At 38.7% G+C, this 23,518-nt stretch overlaps 1 long non-coding RNA gene across 1 annotated transcript in view; it reads right to left on the bottom strand.

Annotated features, from left to right (window-relative positions):
• Positions 1-9,203: 9,203 nt before the first annotated feature.
• Positions 9,204-23,518, bottom strand: part of LOC102033800 — a 56,382-nt gene continuing 42,067 nt past the window's right edge. Inside the window, exon 4 of the long non-coding RNA XR_265467.2 lies at positions 9,204-9,264. This is a non-coding gene — a long non-coding RNA (uncharacterized LOC102033800). The remainder of the gene's footprint in view (positions 9,265-23,518) is intronic.

Below are 23,518 nucleotides of genomic sequence, written 5' to 3'. Positions count from 1 at the left end.
TGATCACCCATTAAATCATATACAGAGCCAGTAACAGCACACGGGGTAGTGTTAAAGCAAAATGTTTGATATTCTGTACTCTAATTAAACATGGAAATAATATGATGCAGTCTGTATTGTAAATGTTATTGCAGATTATAGACCTAGAGGAGAGGTGTTATGCCACCTTTATAGCCTCCAGTTCCTGAAGACTGTGACTTAGAGGTGCCTCAGGGCTGCCCTAAATTACACCAGTTGGTAATGACTCCCAAAGGGCTGCTATGCATCCAGTGGTTGCTGGAGTGTAAAGTACTTTGGCTATGCCAGCAGCCCATCATTTCACAATGGAGGCTGAGAGCAGCTGGCATAGTGCTTGGAGGAAATCCCCAAGTAGTGGTTTAAGACATTTTTCTAACACTTTTTGTCATGAGAGTGATAAAAAATAAAGGCCAGATTTCACAAACACACAGGGGTTTTTTCATTTTTATTTAAGCATCTGTAGTTGTGGTTTGATAAACTGGGAGACGATGGTTTCTATAGGATTTCAGAACAGGTATCAACCTAATATTGCTTCAACCTGGCAGCATTCCAGATCTCTGTTCTGGCCCCCATTCCCTGCCCGTACAGTGTAGCACCACCAGCTGTCAAAGGCATATTCCTGATTTACATCTGTGTTAGCAAGAGTAGCTGGATTTCCCCTTGTATATGCAAGTTTTTCAGTTCAGGCCCATATTCCAGCCTTTGCTGGAGCTGCCAAAGACAGCAGTTTGCATGTACAGAAGATCCTTTGAGTATGCATCTCTGTAGCTCCTTCAAAAGCTGTGCCAATTCAGGCAGAGAAGTGATGGGCGCAGCTTTTTCTGTACAGTGTGTGGGTTGGGACAACCATTCTTACACAAATATCTCAAAAGGTCAGCTATGAAATTATTACTCAATACTGGCAGTTTGGGGAGTTGAAATTTCATCTTTAGGATGTTAAGTGAACATCCTGAAGACAGTAACTGTCTGCTGGCAGCAGAAACTCATGACTCCCAAACTAAGCTAATGCAGTCCAAAATTCAACTGACAGTGTTTTCAAACCTCTGAGGCAAAAAGCCACCACTTATGATCTTACCAACTGTTCTATGAAACACCAGGGAAAATAAAGTAATTTACAGAGATATACACAGCACAGAAAAGTATCAACCCTCTGGGAAGCTACCCAGGGAGAGGGAATTACCAGTTCTGAACTAAAGATAACTTTAAAAAAGTCCATAAGCCCAAATAACATCAAGGAGAAAAATGATCTTATGAAATGTCCCTGGATGTGAACTCATAAAGGACTGACTTTCAACTTCAGTGGAGAAAGGTGAGTGTGCATGCAAGGACTGTGCTGTAACCTTCCTAAAAGGAAGCAAAACATACCATCCCTTTCTCTTCCACCAAGTCTCTCTTTGAGCTAGTGCTGGCTGGCAGGTCTGTACAGGGTGGCAAAAGGTCAAAAGGAGGATGGATGAAAGAAATTAATACTGCATTTTCTCTGTTCCCTACATGTGCATCCTCTGTGCAAGGAGGACATGGTCTAAAACATCTGTCCTCTTCCTGGAAGGTTCAGAAAGCTGTGAGAAAATTTCTTTAGTGCTCTGTACATATTCACAGATAGACACATGATTTCCCAAAAGAAATTGAGGAAAGTGGATCAGAAAATCATAGAATGAATCATACTATAATGATCAGAAAGGGGGATCATCTAGCCCATCGTTTTGCCTGAAGGCAGGATTGATTTCAGTTAAGTAAATTCTGATAGTCTCCTGTCATTCTATTTGTTTAATTATTAAATGATTTTTAATATAAGTAGTACCTGTTAGTATCCTCTAAGCAAACCATTCAGTGTTTAGCTACTCTTTCTGCAACCTGAATGATATAATCATAATAAAATTAATATAGGCCTAATACCAGGGGTCTGCCACAGTCTATATATGCTTCATTCTTTTACTAGATCTTTTCTGGAGCTTGGAAAGCAGCCTAACTAAACTTAAATGGCTTGTACCCTATATATCAAAGGGTCTTGGCCAAAGTTTCTGTTCACTTTGATAGTATAAACTTGGATTAAACCCTTGTAAGGCCAACATTTTCCTCCACATTTCCAACAAAGCTGGAATACAGCACCTGAGTACAGGAAACTCTTTTGCTGTGATGTAAAACCTACAGATTTTTTTGTCCTGTGTACTTTCAGAATTTGTTCTTGAAGGCAAAAAGGCTGGGATGGACAAATACATAATGAAATGGAGCTAAAGCAGGAACAATAACGAACAAATGCCATTATTTTTACCTTGGTCCTTGGGGTAGCTAAGGTAGAGGCTAAGGTAGAGATACAGAAAGTCAGTTACAGTGATGCACTTCACTTAGCATGGGTTCATGCAGTGCAAAGAGCTTAATGTCTGCAGCTGAGCTGGGCCTAATGGGCAGCAGTTGTTATCTGTGGAAATGGAGTCTGTGAGAGGCAGCCTGGCTACTGTACCTGTCTGTGATGGTCAGTGGGATTTTCAACATGCTCGTGACCTTTTCTTACTTATTTTCCTTAATTTTCATCAAAAAAAAGCCATCATCTGACTGCTCATCCCAACCCCAAATTTTGCAGTCTGAGCCCATTGGTGAAGGTTTAGTGAGGAGAAAAAGGGAGAAATGGGGGAGTCTGCAAAATAAATCTGGGGCTGGGGACAGAGGGGAGCTGCTGCAAGACCCATGTACCTGACCAGCACCTGCATATTTTATAATCTTTTCATGTAGCTTTTATACATCAATGTATGCACATGTACAGGTAGTTCTTTGTACACTTATTTCTCTCCCTAATAACCAGAAACTGTTGTGAATCTTCTAACAGGCTAGCAGAGACCTTTGCATGCTGCCTTACAGCACACAGACTGAAAACCCTTTCCCACTCTCCCTGTGTCACAGCAGCCCCACAGGTACTGAGGAGCTCCTGCAGCCCAATCCAGATGAGAATAACCCCACCAGCGCACCACCAACCACTCTGTGTCCTGCCAGTTTGCAGATTGGTTTGTAGTTGATATCCACCAGTAACTTCATGGCCCTTTTAGGACACCAAGCACCGGAAAGAAGATCTTGTTCTCACCAGAATTAGGGACTCCCAGGCCTCTGTCCTACCTGAGAAGGCTTTAAAGTAGGAAAGAAGGTTCCCTGTATTTTCTTGCCCTATAAAGAAAACAGGAGTATAAACTTACCTCTATGGAGGCAAGGAGTTTTAAGAATTTATCTCTTGAAACAAGCATTCAACTTAGAAAAAAGAACAGTGAAACCCATCATGTTAATCACCATAAACTTGCAATTTCTTAAGGAAAACACTTATTTACCTGATATAAATTGATCCAGTTTAATACGAATCTCATTTATTATTTATGTGCCTTATAAAGATCCTAACACATGAGGAAGCTGAGTAACTAAGTAAGGAAGTTCACACAGCAAAAACTTATTACCTGTTATTGCTATTCCTTGGCTGTTTTGATGTTTGCATGCTGTGTATGTTTACACAAAAAGTCAGACTCTCCAACATGATAATGTGAATTTAACAGAAATGTTGCTGGCTTTATTTTTATTGTACAGCAAAACACTGCTCTGCAAGATTTAAGTATGGATAGTATAGTAAGAATGAGGTCACAAATACCAATACTCCATGGAGTAGAAATACAGAAACAGAACAGAAATACAGTGACCTCGTAGCTCTGTTTTTCTAGATCCTGACAAAGCTTTGATAAAGTGTGAAAAGAAACACAGTTTTATTTCAGACCATGTAGAATCGAGGCATTGTTTACTCGCCCCCCACCCTTTTTTATGTTAATTGTGTGTTTCTTATCAAACAAGATCTGCTTCCATCTTATTTAGGTCACCATTTGACATTCCAATTGCATGGGTATCTTTGCATAAACACAGAGTATTTTTCAGTGAAGCTTAGCTCTATTTAGCAGATGGAAGTGGATTCTAAACGTTGAAGTTCTACCAACAAAACTCAGAAGAACAGCAATTTAATGCAGCCAAGTTCCTACACCGGGCTGAATCCTGGCATAGGACAGCAGGAGCAGAATCCAGGAGGCAAATCTGGAGTCTTGGGGTGACAGAGAACCCTTTGTGAACAGCACAAGCACACAGATTTTAATTGGATTGGTAGTTTCCTCCGGGAAGGAAGATCTGTGCTTGAGATTGCTCATTTGTGGGAGGAGGTGAAGGGAGGTGGAGCAGACACATGACACAGCATTTTGGGGGTATTGTGGGAAAAAGCCTTTGCCAGTCCTAGCAAAGGAAAGATGCTGCTTGTTTTCCCGAGTGTCCTGCAAAAAGGCTACTTGACAAGTACAATGATTTTTGACAAATTGTCAAAATCTTTGGGGTGGCTCGGATCCTGTCAGAGCATTTTTCTCTCACCTCACACAAAGCTTTTCAACTCCTCCTATTTTAACAATCCTAACAACAAAAAATCATCAGATATTCTTTTGCTATTTTAAATGGCTATTGTTTCACTGTATTTAATCATTAAGGAACCAGAAGGGACGCATTTCATTGAAAAATGTTCGTTTGACCCTCTGTAAACAGCAACTTGAAGCATTTTAACAGGCTCTTCAAACTGTTTGGGCAGAAATAAAGAAGCATCTGGTTTGAAGCACAGTTTCATATTGTATTGTTTATGTTGATAGCTTAAGTTCTTTGCTGTGCATTGTTATTTATGACAATTGAATGTAGAACATTTTTGATTCAACAAAGTGCTTTCATTCTACAGCATGGGAGTAAGGCAATCAAAGCTGAGGTGACTTGACTGATTTCATTTAGAAGGTGGATTCCAGCAGGCTATTAGTGTTGGAGAAGGGAGGGGGAAGGAAAGGATGGAGCAGGTAACCAGGGGATACAAATTAAAAAGGGTGAGAAGTCTGGGAAAGAATTCTGCTGACGGTATGGACTATATGAGAAATTTCCACGAGTCACTAAAGCCATGGGAAGAAATTGCAAGAATCTGTCCAAACAAAAAGGCAAGAATTCTATATAGACGTGTCTTTTCTTTTTTTTTTCCCCTTTTTTTTAAACTGGAAAACTTACAAGAAGATATCAACGCTTCAATCCTCTTGTCCCTTAAGCCAATAAAACACACAAAAATACATACCTTTAAAAAAAAATTTCATTGTGTTTTCTGCAATATTTCAGAGTTAAGCAGCAAACAAAATGATGCATATTACAAATGTAAAATGAGTCAAATGCCAAAGTAACAGTGAAAATAAATACCCAAAAATAACATGGAGTTATACCAGTTGTAGCAGAACTGTCCCATGTCAAAGATAGTTCCTAAAAAGGCTTTTCAGGACAGTGTTTTCACCAGACATTACATATATCTTAAATATATGTATATAAATTTAATAATATAGATTTATCAAAAATATGTAAACTCTCAAGTATTAAATATATAAATAAATTAATTCATAAAACCTTAATGTTAATATTCAGTAAATGTAAAAAATGGAACAATTTGCTTTAAGAGCAAATTTTATGATTATTAAAGACATGTTAAAAGCCTCTATTTGCTTAGAAGGGAGTGCAGTAAAAGTACTCAAGCTCTAAGGAAATGTTTTCTAAATATTCCAGGGAGGCTTTAAGGGACAGGAACAGGTTTAGGATCTCTAATAAGCATTGCACATTTCCAAAGCAGCCAAGGAAGGCATTTATGATTCTGACTTTTCTGTTTAATTTATTCTGTCCCATGTTTCTGTTTACTGCACAAAGTGCTGGTTGTGAAGCCAGAGCAGCTCAGTTAATTTGATTTCAGAGCTATTTCCCATAGATCATCCACTAGGACAGAGCTCCTGTAACAGCAAGCAGAAGCCTGACTAGCCCTAGTGCTTCCTCCCAACCTATATATTATTTTCTTAAAGACTTATTAGACTTTCTCTTTTCAGCCGTGTATTCCAGCAGTATTCCAGTCAAAGGAGTATAATGCAATTAACTATTTTTTTTCTGTTGTAATGGTAGCATCCTCAACTTGTGGTTTGACAGAGCTTTTTAGTCAGGGTGAATTAAGCACTGTATGCCTCCTTTGCCTGTTCTCCCCTTAAGACTTTGGCTCTCTGCTATTTAGTTCCCTCTCAGGCTGTTTTCCTTTCATTTGCCTTATTAGTAGGTAGGTCAGTAGCTGATGCCACCTACTGTGGGCATCCAAAGGCTTTTCTTTTGTTTCCTTTTTTTCCCAAAAGCTTGAGAAGTTGCCACTTTCTTTAGTAGTGATTCACAAAAGATATTAAAAAATAATTTAAATCTCTTGTTAGGAAAAAGATACTGCACCTTCCTTTACAGCTATGTACACACCTTTCTTTAAAGCATGTGTAGTCCCAGTGCGTCATCTGAATGCCTTAAGCTGGCAAAGGTAAGTAAAAATCCAAATGGGTTACTGATATATGACATATTAATTAACATTTTTTCCATTTCCAGGGACCTTTTCATCTATAATAGTCTGGTGATTTTTTTTTTCTTACCTTCCTCTACTGAGAAACCCCTGGAAGCTGGGGAAGGTCAGACCTTGGCTGTGTTGTTAAGACAGAGGGACAAATTGGCATCCATATATCAGATCTGCGCTGCCTCCCTTGAGTATTTTTCCAGGAATCTGAACAAATGCAGAAAATAATGTTGTACTCTGGGTCATGCTTAGCTGTAGAGGAGTGTGAGGCAGGGTGTACATGTGCGTGTGTACATATCTGGAACAAATAAACTGTTTAAAGAAAAAGCCATTAGTATAGAGGGGAAAATAAAAAAGAGGTTTGTACAAAACATGTTCTTAAATACTGGAATGATCAGACAGGTCCTGCATGTGTCTTTTTACTCTTCAGTCTAAGGTAACTAAGAATTTTCTGATACTCTACCATTCTTGTCTTTAATGCTCTGCTGTCATTATATCTGTCCCTTTCAGTCAATCATTGGCTTTGAGAGTGGTCCCACTAATGCCCTTTCTCTATATTACATCCTTTTTCCTACTGGCTACTATCTTATAACATCCTCTGAGCTCAAATTTGAAGGCCTCTTCCCCTGGCTTTCTTCTACTCATGGGCACACTATGCAGCTATTACTCTGTACAGGATCACTCTTATCCTGTTTTAAGTTTGGAATTATTGCCCCATAATAATTGCCCTGTGCAATATTCCTTCATCATGCAAGATGTTTCTTTGCTTCTATTGCAGCCCCTGTTTTGTCTATTTCTATATCTAGTTTTTGCCAGCTGCCATTGCTCCAGTGCAATTGATAAAGGCATAGAGTATAATGAATAGCCTGTTGCAGATTTAAGAGCATATTTTGGGACATACCTCACATATTTATATTCTCTCCTAAAAAGAGCTTGCTGACTCCAAAGAGTTAGCAGTACTAAATCTGTACTGATGTCCTAAACTCTGAAGTTCATGGACAAGTTTCTGAGCTTAAATCACTGATGCAAAATGTGAGGTTGGCGGTCTCCAGATGACAATTTCAATAAATTTGTTAGTGAGAATAACTCCTTGAATTGAATTTACTGATACTGGAATGACAAGGAGCGCCACACCTAATTCATTAGGTTGAATTTGTGAATGACTGTGGTGATTTCCAGTCTGTACAATCATGTTCCCTCCTCATTTTGCAAGTCTTCTTGCACTTCAAGCCCTGGAAGACAGCTGCACAATTCAGTATAGATGCCCAGTGGTGTGTGGCCTCTGGAAGGCTTTTACAGTCATAACCATCTGCTCTGTATGTCAAACATACCTAGGCAAGCAGGTCCTCTGCTCCATGACCAAACTACTGTCAGGAATTGTTTATGCAGCAAAACCAGGCCTAAAGCACAAACTACTGCTCAGAAAAAAATAAGTGTGCACACTGAAATCTATATTAGTAGACAAAAACTACAAAAACTATGTTGTGTGCAGAGAAATTGCAAAGGAGCAATGAATAGCCCTGTAGTACAACACAAATCAATTCCTGTAATAGCTTGTTTGCAAAGCTCCATTCACCCTGCTGCATTCTCTCCTTCCCCTTCCAAACTGAAGCTGCATTCAGAATACCCATGCAGAATGACCACAGCTGCTACTACATCAGTGCAAACAAAATTGCCCCAGCCTGCTCACAAACGTGCAAGATCCACTTGGTTATGTGTGTCTGAACATAAGAGTAGCCATAAGCATATATGCAATCAAATCAGTTGAAACGTATTGCAATACATCCCCTGTCCTGACTGGTTTCCTCTCTATAAATATCATATAGGTAGATAGGTAGGTAGGTAGGTAGGTAGGTAGGTAGGTAGGTAGGTAGGTAGGTAGGTAGATAGATAGATAGATAGATAGATAGATAGATAGATAGATAGATAATCTCCCCATTTCATACCTCTCATTTTCTGCATCCTAAAATTTTATTCCACTTCATAATCTCGTTTTATAGCATATACAATGTTCTCATCTTTTTGAACACTTCAGGAGGCTCCTTTTTCTCTAAGCATATCTCGTCTCTCAGTTACTCACAAACATAACAATTCAGATTTCTCTGTTGCTTCCTTACTTGTAACTTTAATGTTTCTGTTTGAAATGAAACCAAGAATAAAAACACTCCTAACAGTGAATTAACTTGGACATGTAGATGTTCTCTCATGATGCTTTCGCTCTGGGGACTGTATTTGTTAAACATTTTCCTCTCACTCCATTTTGTACAAATTTTGCTAAGTTTTAAATTTTCTAAAATTATTACATTTCATTTACTAAGGAACAGAACAGTCATATTTTCAAAAGCATTTATGCAATAAAATTACATCTTCAGCTGATTCTGAATTTTCCATGAGGCACTTCTTTCTGCTTTTGGAAACATTGTAGTGTGGCTTCCAGGAAAAAACTTAAGTATCTAAATTGTTGTTGTTGGTTGGAAGTGAGGATCCAAAATTCTCATTTAGAGATCTTTACTTGCAAATTCTGAGCACCAGCAGCCATTTTATAATTTTCATTGTGGTATTCTTGTAAACGAGGCTAATGGTGCTCATCATGAAGATAGAGCTGGGACCAAACTAAAATGCAGAGAATAGAAAAATTGTACTCCTGATTCACTGTGAAAGTTGAGTTGCTGATAAAGAAATTCAGCTGGCAATGCAGAGTTCTGTTCCAGTTTATTCGCAGGAAAACCAAAGGCTACTATCCTGTTTCTACCAGTACAACAATAATTTGGACAGTAGGTGTTTTTTCATTTCTTGGGTTTGGAATCTTGACAGCTGCTGTTGCCAGATCCTGCCTTCTTGCATCGCCTTTGACACTGGAAAAAAATAACAACCGCAGCATGTTTAATTTTACTGTCTTAGAAGGAGAAAAAGTCACTTAAAATTACTTTTGGATTTTCATTAATAAGCTTAATAATCTCTTAAGAAGTCTTTGGCAAAGCAACCAGTAAAGAATGAAGGGATTACAAACTTTAGGTTTTAATGAGGATTGGTTGTTTGGGGTGTTTCTTGTTCTGCCACAATCTATCTACAGAAGAATGTGTATTAAGATTTCAGTGCCTAGAATCACAAAATCAAAGTATGGTATTTGCATTACTCGTGTAGGATTTGAATTGGACTAGTCAGATGAATGGTTTTAAATGTGCACATTTGATTTTGTTGGCCATTTTTCCCTTTGTTTTTTAGGCAGCACAGATTTTAAGGAAGGAATTCAGTGGCCAGCTGCCCAAATTAAAGAATAGTGAAAAGATCAAAGTAGTGCATATTGCTACTGTGGTAGTTATTAGCATTTGTGATACCTTATTCTCATGACAGAACAGAAAGTGGCATAACATCAATCTTGTTTTGTTACAAAAAATAATAAAAAGGGGAACTGGTACAAGTACAGCTGTTTTCATTATAATCTCAAGAAAGTAATGTCAGAGTCCTCTTCAGAGGCTGTAATGAAAGGACCTTTGAAGAGCTGGGGTATTCTTCTGTTAGTCACAAAGGTACTGTACGCAGTAATTCCTTTTCTTAAGAAATGGCTGTTCCGTTAGACCAACAGGAACTGATCACGAGGGTCCCACTATTGCTGAGATGGGGTCATGTAGAGTGGAAATATGAGCTCTATAACCCTTGACCCCTTTCCCTCTTTATTTCGATTCCTTTAACAATGCATGGTTGGCAGACAAAAACAATGGAAAGTTCCAATCTCTTTTGTTTGGCTTGGGAAAAACTCAAGCCAGCTCAGTTTTGTTTTTACCTAAAAGTATGTCTGGGTTTCAATTAAAAGGAGCTACTTTAAGTTTGCTAGTCTGTGAAACTTGAAAAAAGCCATTGTTGCCCATCCATGATCTAAGCAACAATGAGATACAGATTCTCACAGTGTGTCAAAGTAAAACTACATCTCAGTTCTAACTGCAAAGGCCAAGAAAGGATGGGGTGCTAGCAAGCTGCATTTTTGAACTACACACACATTCATGTCTACTTATTAAATCATTATTTTTAAAACAGGACATAGTATATTAGAAAGTCTATGTCAAGGAAATACTGGCAAAAGGAGGGACCACAAAGAGTACAGTTGCAAGAACTGGTACAACTTGAGAGTTTAGCAGGTGAAGCCCTCAACCAACTGTCCCTTATAGAAATGGCATAGGTTTTATTGCAGAAGGACTGAGAAGTCAAAAGTAGTTGATTCAGGACTAGAAAAACAGACATTGGATTTATATTATAATCTAAGATTAATAACACCTATTTCTAATCTGCTCAGAGTTTTATGAACAAATGCATTCTTTTATAGGTCTAGATTCATGAAGAGGTGGCTCTTTAACTTCATATTTTCTCTTGTTTTTATACGACAACTCCGTGTCTCCTTGATATCATACCTAGGTGCATGAAACAGTGATTTCTTTTACAAACACCTCCTCAGGGTCAGCTGGTAAATTGATCCATCCTAACTCACTGCTAAAGAGCATTTGAAAGAGCCTGGCATGATGAAGCAACATTCAGCTGTAAGAAGTTTCCAGTGAAAATTTATAGTAAATACACACATTGCAAATCACCTGCAGAGAACTGTATTAGCTGACACAAATTTGTCCAGCACAAATTTGTCCAACACAGTGGGTATGATGAAATAAAGGAAGAGCACAATTGAAGTCCTTATCCTATTAAAACATCCATGATTTTTATAAAGTCAGCAGTTTATCTGTGCTCCATTTTGGTATTTACAGTTTACAGCTTTGGGTGAGTTCCCAGGTATATGATCTATGAAAGTAGATCTCTTCCTGGTCTCCCTGCCAGTGGAGGCACTGGGAGACTTTAAAATTTTCTTACATGAAAGTTTACTTTTGCTTTGTATCATTCTTCAACCCTAAAACTAAGAATAATTGCTTGATGAACTTGATGAACTTTTGCAGTTCAGAAGCAGTTCTTAAGATTAAGTTTGCAATATCGTACTGTGTCCTTGGTTCCACTGATAGAAAAGAATTTGTAAGATGCAGCTCTGAGGAAAAAGTCACTAAAAAAGAAAGTTTCAGGGTGAATTACTGTACCCATCCTCAGTACAATTTTGTTATTGGAGTAACAATTATTTAATTTAAATCCAATTATACAGAAATGTTTACATTTGGGATTACTAAATTTGGGATTTCTATGAGTCGTTTCAGTTTCAAGCTCAGCCTGACAAGATAATAATATTATGGCTAGACTTAATCCAGCTAAAAAGAGTTTCCTAGATTCCTTCTGAATAACACAAAACATATAACTTGTTGGTTATTGCCAACCACTTGACCAGGTGCAGGAAAGAAAGAAATGTTGTTTTTAAAAATAGAGCTAAATAAAAAAGAAGATCAAGTGGTCCACCTTCCACCTTGTCATTCCAGTATCAGTGGTGCTGAAAGGAAAACAGTTGTTACTTTATCCACACAAAACTGAGGTACAGAAGCTAAAGGTACCCAATTAGGGAATTTCTTCAGGCACACACATGTTTCTTGTCCAGAAGAGTATCATCTAGGAAGTAAATTCCTATATAATGCACAATTCTAAATATTATCATACTGTTGACACCCAGTAGTTTGATCAAAGCCCACACACTATTACCTTGTTGCTTGAAATAGAAGTTATTTCTTTTTTCTTTCTCTTTCTTTCACTTTTTTCTTTTTTTTTTTTTAATTCAGAATTTATGGAGGCTATGGACCAAATTTTGCTCCTAGATGTGTGCATGGCTTCCACATCTTTTGTGAAATCTCTGGATAGAAATCTGTAGGCAAAATTTAGCCTGGTGCATGGTACTGATTCATCCTGTATTACTCTAATGTTCAAAATCTTAAAGAATATTTGGATATAATATATGAAAGGGAAGACAATATCTGGAAAAGGACGGAGAACAATTATTCTCTGTTTCAAGGGTGAATTGCCTTAAGTGAGCAGAAATCAGTCACAGGAGGCTGCTTCCTTCACTTATTTTTCTAACTGCTCTAGGCAAATAAAGATTAAGCCATTCTTTTATCAGGAAAGCCCTCTCCCCAGCATAAAGACATAATCAATCTAAATTGAAGGAAACTAAGAGATGCACAGAGGGTTTGTTGGGCAAGTTTAGGCCATATAATGACAGAAAAGTGTAGGGTAATTTTGATTTATATTTTGCTCCAATGTATTCATCAGAAATTGAGGTCTAAGATAAACACCTGAAATATTTTATGATAATTTACTGAATAGTTGATAAAGGAGACTTTCATGTCATCTGAATAAATTTTCTATAGAGAGTCGTTTTAAAACATGGGTAGCTAAAGTACAAGCTCAGCTTTGTTTCTCATACAAAGTCAAATCAAGATGGATAAAAATAATTTACCCTACATTGAACCACTGCAACCCTTAATCAAATTTAATCCTGTTTCCTTCTTTTGAAAATCGCAACCAAGTTGTGCTTCAGAGTGAAGCCAAACAGTTCCGGTACCCTGGGTTGTCAGGAAAGATTAAAAAGGCTAAATCTTATTTTCATACAAGTCTATACAAGTTCATGATTTCGATAATAAGCATGCTTTATGCACAACAATATCAGATATTTTCTGCAAAACCAAAACTCAACTTATAAGCTATTTCCAAACCCAACTCAAAATAACATTCATCCCAGTTTTCTCACAATAGAAATGACAAAAATAAAACCTTTTTCTGAACTCAAGAAAAAGTGTGATTTTCCTCAACCTCTGATGATCAGAATAAAAGCGAACAAAGGTTCAAACTACCCATATTCTGAGTTTTAAAAAAGAAAATGTGGCTTTTCTGCCCCTCTCCTGGTACTTTTTTTGGTTAGAAAAGTTTTTGTTGAATCCTAGTTTTGTGTATTTCTGAAACTGGGACATAGAACCAAGAATGCTCCTTGGTGAAAGATTTTATTTCTTCAAAAGTCCTATTAGTTCTGCCAGAACAGTTCATATTTACAGGAAGGAGAGATAGCAACAGGGATGGTGAACAGCACGAAAGCCACTGCAGCAGATAATTCATCAGTTAAGTAGCAATAAATGTAAGTGCCCATGAATTTTACTTTTGTGTAAAGTCACACCTTCATTGTGTTATCTCTTCAATGATGTACCTTTCAGCTTCCCAAAGGAAAGGATAGCATAGATTTTGTAGCACTGATTAACTTCTGAGTTGAATACAGATTTTAATAACAGCTGAGTAAAATAGAGGGACCAAAGAAACACCAAGGAGCATTACTCAGTGCAAATTTCTCTGTTCTACTAACAAAAGGACAGCTTCCACCATAACTTTTTCTTGGAGCCAGGAAAAGCTCTTTGGAGCAGCAGTGTGCTTCCAGGAAAAAGACTGATAGGGCTGGAGAGCCTCCATGGATATTTCCCCAAATACCAAATGCACCAGGGATTAGAGCCCCTGTTCCTGCCTCGCTGCAGAGAAGATGGGGATGGATTTCAGAAGTTGTGCTGGCTACAGAAGTTGCACTGATGGATTTACAGCCCCACCACAGCAGCTGCCTTGTCTGGAGGTGAGGCACACACCACAACTTCTCCTTCTATGTCTTCCCTTTGTAGTCCCAGATTAACTTTTTTTTTTTCATGAAAACATAATATTTTGCAGCAGTCATTGAGCTCAATGCAGAAGACGCAGCCTTTTGAATAAACCACAGAATCTCAAACACTGACAAATTCACCACGTCACCAATATTTAATTGGACTATTCAATTTTTTTGACTCAGCTCTGATGCTGAACTAAATTTCCACAATAAATATTGAATTGTTCCAGTTGTTGGTATCAGTATTAAAATCATAACTGCATTTAATTATTCCTGCATGTACCTTTACTGTGTGCTGTAAGTTTACTTCTAATGCCAATCCAAGATGAAGTCAACTGATCCTGCATTTTTTGCAGTGATGAGAGATTTTAGTGCAGATTTTCTTTTGTGAAAAGTACTGTGAATTTAAGCATTAACAAAATATTCAAACAAGAAGAAATCAGTGAACTGAAACACTGCTAAGGGTAAGCTAATTTTTGAAAAAGACTGTCATTCAGCATATTTATTAGCATGGTGGTGTCTTTTGAAATCAGTTATTGTATTTCATTCCCACAACAGATGAAGATGGTAAATCCGTTCAATTGCAGATGAGAACTCAGAGCCTACAGGAAGCTGATTTGTTTGTCAGCATCCAGGAACTTACAGCATGAAGCACATCTCTCCCCACCATCTTCTGTCATGGGGAAAGGAATACAGGGATGTGTGTGTGTGTCACTTTGCTAGCCTGAAAAATGCCCTTCACTTCTGGGTGTCTTCCACTTTGCTTGTGTCAATTTCAAATTTCAAACATTTAAAGATAATTTGATGATATGCAAAACTGTGACATATCAGAGACAACTCATTCTTGCTCATTGAAGGCAGGAAATTCACTTCTCTCAGGTTTCAAAACTCAGGGAGAAAATCAGCTAGGAAAAGAGGTTGCCACCCTAGGATGAAGGCATATGGCACATTTATTTTTTACCTAATTGTCCACCATGTTGTCCCATAACTGTGGAAGAAGGGGAACTCCTTTTCAAATCATGCTCTTAAGCCCAAAGTAAGCTCCCCCAACACTGTATAAGGAGTACAGGAATGTGCTACTTACACTGTCTTGGTGGATTTCAGGAAAAGATCTGTTGAGGGGAAAATGAAAAGATAGAGGGCATTTGGAAATGAGGGCACTTACACCTTTGTTTCACTCTTAAGAAATGGAAAGGTAGTGGAAGGAACACTAAGTGCTAGTCATCTTTGACACTCTCATTATTAGGAGGTTTTTAAATTTTGTTCTTGTGGCTCATATTCAACCTGACAAGTCATGTAGCGATTAAAAATTGGAATGCTGCAACAACAGTGTTAGAATTAGGATCAGTGACTGGTTTAACTCTCCCTGACAAGGAAAGCCTGGCAAATGACTCGGTTCCAGCCAGTAGGGAATCTTCAGCCTCACTGCGCACTACCAATGCATCCTGACATGTCTTGCCAAGACAGCCAACATGGGCCTAGCAGATGCCCTCGGAAAGTTTTCTCTTCTTGCCTTTCTTGGTCCTATGCTGTTCACCATTGGACTCTGAACTAAATGTTAGGATGTGCTTAATGGGGGCTAGATGCATTTTCTAGAACTTGCAAAAAGCCTGGAGGTAAGGAATTGGGCTTATGGAAGAGCTTTTTCTTCCTCAGCCTTCTGGAAAAATAGAATTCTTGCAATGACTCAACCAGAAGCGTGGGAGGATTCAGAGCCCAGATTCAGAGCCATTGAAGTTTCTAGAAGGAATTACTGTGGAGCAATTACATGATCACAGAGGACTGAAGCTTCCTGGGCTCTGCCATGGGTCCTACAGAATTAGAAAGCCTCAGTGATATATTCAGATAATGATTTTGGCTCCCCTGGTATCTCTCTCTCTCTTTCTCTCTAATAACGTGCTGCCCTTTCTGCTGTATAGTTGCAGGACAGATGTCTTTGACTGATGTGTTTAAGACATGGGTGGCTTAATAGCTATGTTGTAATAATGACTGATTTTTGGTGTCCTGGGAGAACATCTTTCTTGGCACTTCAGATATAAAAAACAAGTGACATTTTGAAATAAACAAGGTCTACAGGTGGTAGAATTAGCACTCAATCTGTCATCCTGCATGCAAGGTAGAGCCACAGCCACCAGAGGACACAAAACAGAAAATATTGAGGTAAGCAGACTAAAATTAGGAGTTTACTATGAAGAAACTAAAATGCAAACCTTACTCTTCTTTTCTTCAAAGTTGTCGCAGTAACTGGGTGTTGTGGGCACATGCATTAAATGGTATTTCCTGGGCAGAAGGGCAAGGATGGGAGCAGAGTTTGAGGAGCCACAGCGGAGATCTTGCATTCCCCAGGCAAAATGAGGCTGGATTCCTTGGCAGTTCTCTTGGGGGCAGTTTATTCACTTCCTTCATTTTCTTCACCTCACACAAAGGTTGCAAGGGTTGGGTCTTGCCTTGAGATTTGTATCCTTTCTGTGTCCCTTGGGAATGGATTTCTTTCCTTCCATGCCAGAAGCTGAGATTGGTGGTGAGACTTTAGCCAAATGTAACACCAGAAATACCCATGACTCTGCTGGCTAGAATATCTAAAAGTAAGTAAATAACCACTTTACTGAGGAAAAATACATGAGTGTTTTGAGGGGTTTTTTTAATCCATGTTTCTGGTTAGCAAAATTTATTTCAAGATGAGAAAATCCAAAATTTTAGTGAAGGACTTCAGTCCATACTCAGTCAAACTCATGAACCATTCCAGTGTAGACTTTATATATGCAATTGCAGGTACAATCTGTCTCTGATAAAATATTTTTGTGTGATGGCAGAAGAGATACTAATCAGCACTTGATTAGTATTCATTGTATACATATATGTATTCAGGAAATTAAAAGGCATTTTCAGACAATAAGAGAGCATACAGCACAAAAGGCATACCCAAATAAACTGAAGCAAGAAGTGGTCAAGGCAATCTATTGAATTCAGAGTTAGCAAAAGACCAGGCACTTCACTTTTTCATTCAGACAAGAGGATTAAGAAAAACTGAGCTGACAGAATCTTGTGATCCTCCCCACTTTGGGTGCATGTTTTCTAATTAATATGGAATTTGATCAATTATCAAAAGGCACTGGCTGATAGAGATGTGCCATTCATCTTCTGTTCAATCCTACATGTGCCTTGGAAGCAAGAGAAGTGTTTTCAGGTTCTGCACTAATTTAGACATTAAAATTGTCATTAGGTTTTTTTTTTATTTTTATTATTATTATTTTCACATTTAAGGCCATCATTATAAGTATTTTAAATGAGCCAAACCAAGCTTGGTTTCGACAGGACTCTCCTGTCCTCCACCAAGATCATGCAAAATAGCACACACATAAACATATGCAGAGAATTACATGTAGGGAGATAGAGATATATGACATTACATAGTTATCTTTAAGTATCCTGGCATTTGCAAAGGCTAATCATTTCATAGACCTATTTGCAGAATCAGCTACTTCTCTGTGAAGTCGCAATAATCATTAAAGTAAATGAAGAAATTTCCACTTCTCTTTCAGCAGGGAACAGAAATCCTGTACCCAACACCAGCTCCCACTGGACCCAGTGGGACTCTCAGGAGGAGCTACCCACCCCCAGGAGGGTGCTGGGCACACCCTGCCCTGCTCCTGCCACACTTCCCACACATGGCAGGCGCTCTTTGTGAACACAGCTGAAATTGGATTGCTGAGTAAGGAGCACAGGGCAAAGAAAACATTTACACCTTGCATGTGTTTACGGTAGTCTACTAGATCAAGGGTCATCTTTTTTTTCAAAAGACGTGAAGAATTGGATGTGGAAAGACACAGGGGAGCGCTGCAAGGATAACTGTAAGAGACAGAGACAAATTAGTGAGCCAAAGTCTGGAAAATGGGTGCTGCTGAGGCGAATTAAGAGGAAAAATGTCAAACCATAAAGATGTAAACGAATGCTGAAGGTTTATAGAGATATTTTTGGCCAAAATTTTAAACAGTAACTGGGGAGACCATAACACTCACTGTCACACTAACATGAGAGAACAAGAGCATGTGAGATGGCTGGTTGAGATGGTGTTCTGTTGTCCTAATCCCTCTCAGGCTGGTTACAGACCCAGTTAAGAAAGTCTGAGCTCATACAAATCAACAGCTCAGATGGCAAAGGCCAGCCCTAATGCAGTAGGAAAGCAGACTGGGAAAAGCCACTGTTAATTTGCTGCCTTCAGTGACAGGAATCTGCTGGTTCCCACCAGCCAGGCCCCAGAAACTCAGCCTGCTGAAAAAGTAGGTGAGCAAAACAACCATCACATTGAAAACTGAGGAGAGACACAGCCAGAAATGAAGCAGATGGATGCTCAGAAAGCTCCACACAAGCTGAATTCAAAATACAACAGCTATCTTCTTCCTGTCATGTCATGTATTGCCTGGAAATGCCCTTCAAGCAAAAATTTGATGAAAGAGAGAAACAATAGAAGGTTTGAGTGAAAATTTTGTCTTTTTTTGTTTATTTGTATTTACTTAATTAAAGACTATAGCTAACAAAAAGTGCTGTTGCAAGAGACAGTATGTGCAAAACCCCAAGTCAAGACCTTAGTGGACAAATAGGTCTGACAAAGGCAACAGGATTCAGATTATCCAGGCTCAGAACAAAACAGAGGAATCTGCCTTGCTGGTTTGCAGTAAGAAGGCTACAGTAAATGACATTTTCCCATATTTAGCCAGAAACCTACTCACTTTGTGTTTCCATATTCAACTTCCACTTAAAAAACTCTCTGAAAATCTTAAAAGTCTAGTCCTGTGCAAAGATCTCAAAGCTGCTAAAAGTGATTGTCCACCCCGGTAGGGTGCTAGGGAGTTTTTCTAGAGCTGTAGCTCAAATTATTCATGTGATTAATAAAGATGGTTCACAGCCATACTGTTCAATATAGGTTCCTACCTAGGACCACCCTGCTGCAGAGGGTCTTTTACAATGTAAGGTGAAAAACAACAAGTAAATGCCAGATTTCTTTTTTTTGGGTGCCAAAGACCATGCTGGGATCATTACAGTGCTGTTTTCCGTTGCCAGTGTACAGTTATTTGGGATTGTTTTTAGTGTTTGTCCCATCTCCATGGGTGAGCAAGGGCAAGCGTAATCTTGTTTGTTTGCAAAATACAGTGAGTTTATACTCAGCTGTTTTCCAGAGTTTATTCTGTGTGGACAGAGTAGGAATGAGAGGAACAGGAGCCATCTCTTTCTGTCCTTTTAATTTAATTTCTTTTGTTAAGAAAATACTTTTGTCATCAATGAATTTCAGTGGGGATTTACCACCAGGCACAGTAGTTGAATTGTGGTGGGTGAAATTCTGACTGTCTTGATATCAAACTAGAATTACAAATAGCATGTAATAGTTTTATCTAAATTGGAAGAAAGGATTATAAAATTCCTTTAGCAATAACTAGGGGCTTACGCTTTTTAAATTTCAAATATCCGTTTGAATCTCCAGAATTAATGGGAGCATGTTGGAAAGAAATCTCAAATTAGATTACATTGTTTATTTTTGGATAACTCAAAAATTATTTTTCTATCTCACATTCACCAATAAAGAAAGAGTTAAATATAACTTTGGAAGGTATTTTAGTCATAACAGTAATCTCTTTCTATATCAGTGGGTCAATAGTTCAGTAAAAGAAGGAACTATAACTTGAATAGACACTAATTAAAAGAATCAATTCTTATCCTACTACATATGTCCAGTCATATTAACACATTTCTAGATTTCTTACTCAGTGGACTAGTCAAGATTAAAGGATTTGCTAATATGGATGAACTGAGTATGCTTCCAAACTGACTGAGCAGATTTGTGAACAAATTAGTTCATTTAAAATTGACAGTGAAAGATTGATTTTGCACAGAATGAGTTACCTAAGGTATTCATCATTTCCTCTGCTTCCATGCACAAGACAGAGATCTGCTTCTTTTTCTTTCTGATTGTAATAGGACTGCTTACTGAGCACCTTTATTTTACAGCCATGATTGCAGCCTGTCATTCTTTTAATTTAGACATATTTTAGCCTCCACAGACCTTCAGAAATAACTTCCTTAAAAGCCTCAGTCTAATGACTCATTACATGAGTTGCTCAATTCATCCACAGTACTTTAAATTATAATGCAAGGGGAAAAATTGCTAATTACACAGAAAAAGATCCAATTACTCCTGAGACCATTTGATTCATTATTCAGATTGTTTTGGGGGTGGGGGCAGGAGGAAGGGTGTCTCTAAACATGGGGTTATGTATCAATGTATTGTGAATGGCTCTTAGATGTCAGATTTGCCATCAGTTATCATCATTCAGAGGTATCCAACATCACTGTATTTTCCCCTCCCAATCAAAATAGACTTTCCAGACAGTGATTCATGCATATGTGCCAGTATGCAGTTCCTCATCTTTGGCCATTAAATGCCATTAGAAGAAAGTTATAACCAATCCTTTCTTAATAGTGCTACATGCCATGTCATTCACAGAGCTGCCAGGGGGACATATGTGACCACAAATTCAACAGGACATGACCCACAAGTCACAAATCTCTGGAGAGAAGAGTTCCTCCACTGATGAAATGCTGGCGCTTGATTTTCTGCCAGTCCAGACAGTCTGTTTGTGATTTGCTCATGGCCAGGTCCCCCCCATGGTTCAGTGTGATGTTTACTGTTGTATAGAAGTTGAAATCAAATGGAATAACAAAGTTATCAGTGTTGTCCTCTTCAGAGCCAAAATTACTGAGACTTAAATTGTTTCAGCTACCACCATAAACCCCTTTGGACTCTACAGAGTTAGATCACATTCAGTCCAAACTTGTGTTTTGCTTATGGGACATTCAGGGCTCCCTTACCAGGACTGCAATCTCCTCAAATCTGGCTCATGTTTAAAGCAGAAGAGAATTGAAATCGGCTAACTACATTCTGCTCCCTGTCTAACAGTCCTAGTTACTAGACAATAAAATATTTTTTATGTATGTGTGCTTTTAGTTTAGTTTGCCCAGATGTGAAATGAGATCAAATTTTGATCCAAAGAAGAACATTTGAATGTCATTGTCAGGTGTTTTCATGCCAAAATTAACAATACAAATGAAAGTTATTGTAATGTAGAAAATTTTATAAAATCCTACTCTTTTATCCCACTGCAGACTATTGTTTGCAGCTGTACTAATGTGAGATGGAACAATTTTAGAGCTCTCAAAAATTACCATTTTTTTCAAAAACTTACAGTCTGTTTAGTCATAGTTCCAGTTTTCTACAGACTTTACTAACTGATTCAGCACTGCTATTGTTCCCTGAAACACGTGTTCTTCCATAACAATTAGTCTTTTGCAGTATATCCATTTTAGTCATCATTAAACCCATCTTGCCTACAATGTGTGAGCCAAGCATTCCCATTTTTTGCAAGGTGTCACTTTCTAGTCCACACTTTCATTTTGTGTCTAACTGTAATCAGCTCATTTTTTTCTCTTCCATGCATGCTTCTTACTTACTTAATTTCCTTTTATTTTACCTAAACACTTCAATACTAATTGCTATTTCTGATTGCAATACAGCTCTCCCTCCATTTTCTAAAATTTTGCAGAACTTCGCCTGACAAGAATGTTATGTTACTTATGATGAATTATGCAAGAGCAATAAAATGCAAAATATGTAAATGGCACACGATTGTTATCTCGCTATTAAAGTGAGACAGTAACAGAATTTGTAATGTCTATTAACAGGTTGTTCACATTTTTAATGCAGCAGAGGATGAGAGAAAAAAAATTCTCTGGACTTTGTTCTGCAGTTGCAGGTGAGAGCAAGACATAATGAAGACACTTTCTCCACCTTCAGTGATTTGTCTTTCACAGTTCAATTCTGCCATTTCACAAGCTTGCTGGCTCTAGGGTTATGTGTCCTGGCAAATTGTTGTCTGTCACCTGTTAATGAATTTCCTCACTTACCTGATTGACAAATTCCCTGCCTTGGCCATTGATTTGTGCAGACACACATGAATGTCTGATGAATTCAATCAAAGGCTCAACACTTTGGAGTAGTTTATCCTGTAGATGTTTATCTTTAGTGCATTTTGAGAAGTAATCCGTAGCTGTTGCCAAATATTGGTACGTGTCAGGGTCAGCAGTGAGAAAACAACTATCCCCATTAATTTGTGCTATCTGTACAGTTCCTGCCCTGATGACCCTGCCATGGTGCTCCACTGGATCTCATTGTCTACCCGCAGCCAATCTGACAGCTAACGGGCAAGTTTTGCAGGAGGGTCTCCTGTTTGCTGGATTTAGCAGGACCAGTGAGAGTCTCCCCAGGCTACACAGTAGTCCACAGTCGCAACAACTGAAGCAGAGGGAGCCCATCCTCGTGTCCATCCCAGCAAGGGAAAGCCATGGGTTTTGACCAGCCAGGGGTTTGTAGCTGCCCCTGAGTGGAGAGGGGCAGCAGTGGTGATGGGCACAAGTACTTCTGTGCCAGTCTGACACGGAGGCAGGTCCCCCTCATCTTGCCTGACAGACTGCTCAGCCAGACTGAGCAGAGCTTAGTATAGGTTTCAGCTCTAAGATGAAAGTCAGTGCTCAGGAGCTGAGTCACAGGATGGGAGAGGATGGGAGAAACAGGAGAATAATTTAGCAATCCTGAGTCTCTCATGTGCCATGCTTATTTTCCAAATTGTATCCAGTTTCTGTGTTAAGAAAGGGATCTTGATTCAAAAGCCAAGCATTTCTGCATCTGCATGAAACTGAATTTTTATATCATCTTTCATTCAGGATGGTAAACATCAGTATGAAGATGTAAATCTGTGGGACTAGCACCAGTTCAAACCAATTTAAATACTAGTCAATGCCGTTCCTGAACTATCAAATATGAAAAAATGTAAGTAAGCCCTTCTAGCTCATTTTGTTGCTTGGGAAGCCAGACTTCACACACAGCAATGGTGATTCCTGCTAAAATAGCATTCCTTTTGGCATGCCATTTACTTTGAATTACTCTGCCTAGACAGTAACTCCTGGATTCCTTTGGGACCCTCATAGTAATCACTTTTTTAGGTGAGCTCAGTCAAGCATTGTTGTAGCCTGGGTCAGGTCTGCCTCTGCACTGAGACAGCAGCTTTAGCAGGTCATGAGCTCAGAACTGGGCAGATTTCATCCAGTCATAGCAAAGTCATATGGTGAGAAGCTTGAGTAACAAAGTTATATCCCAGTAATACAGCACTGGCATTAGCCAGGATTTGCCTTTCTGTAACTATATCAAGCTCAAAATTAGAAACAATGTCACCTCAAAAGAGTCACCATTTTCCTCTTCTCCAGCCCGAATCCTTTCCATTCCCCTTTTTCCAGGTCAGCATCATGAAGAATTTCTGCTCTCTTCAGGAGCAGGGCCTGCAGCTTTCACATTTAAAAAGCTTCTCACTTCCATCGAAGAGATGGAGCAGGTTCTTACCTAAGCCTGCTGCTGACAGATTTACTAGGTCTGAGAGGGAGCAGAAGAGGCTGTTAGAATAAAAAAATCAAGCCAGATTTTCTGATCTGATCAGACAGGAGGAAGAAACCCAGGA

Source organism: Geospiza fortis, unplaced genomic scaffold (assembly GCF_000277835.1).
Source record: "Geospiza fortis unplaced genomic scaffold, GeoFor_1.0 scaffold19, whole genome shotgun sequence".
NCBI lineage: Eukaryota > Metazoa > Chordata > Aves > Passeriformes > Thraupidae > Geospiza > Geospiza fortis.
Note: the sequence above shows the minus strand (reverse complement) of the source record. Positions and strands in the feature narration are given on the sequence as shown.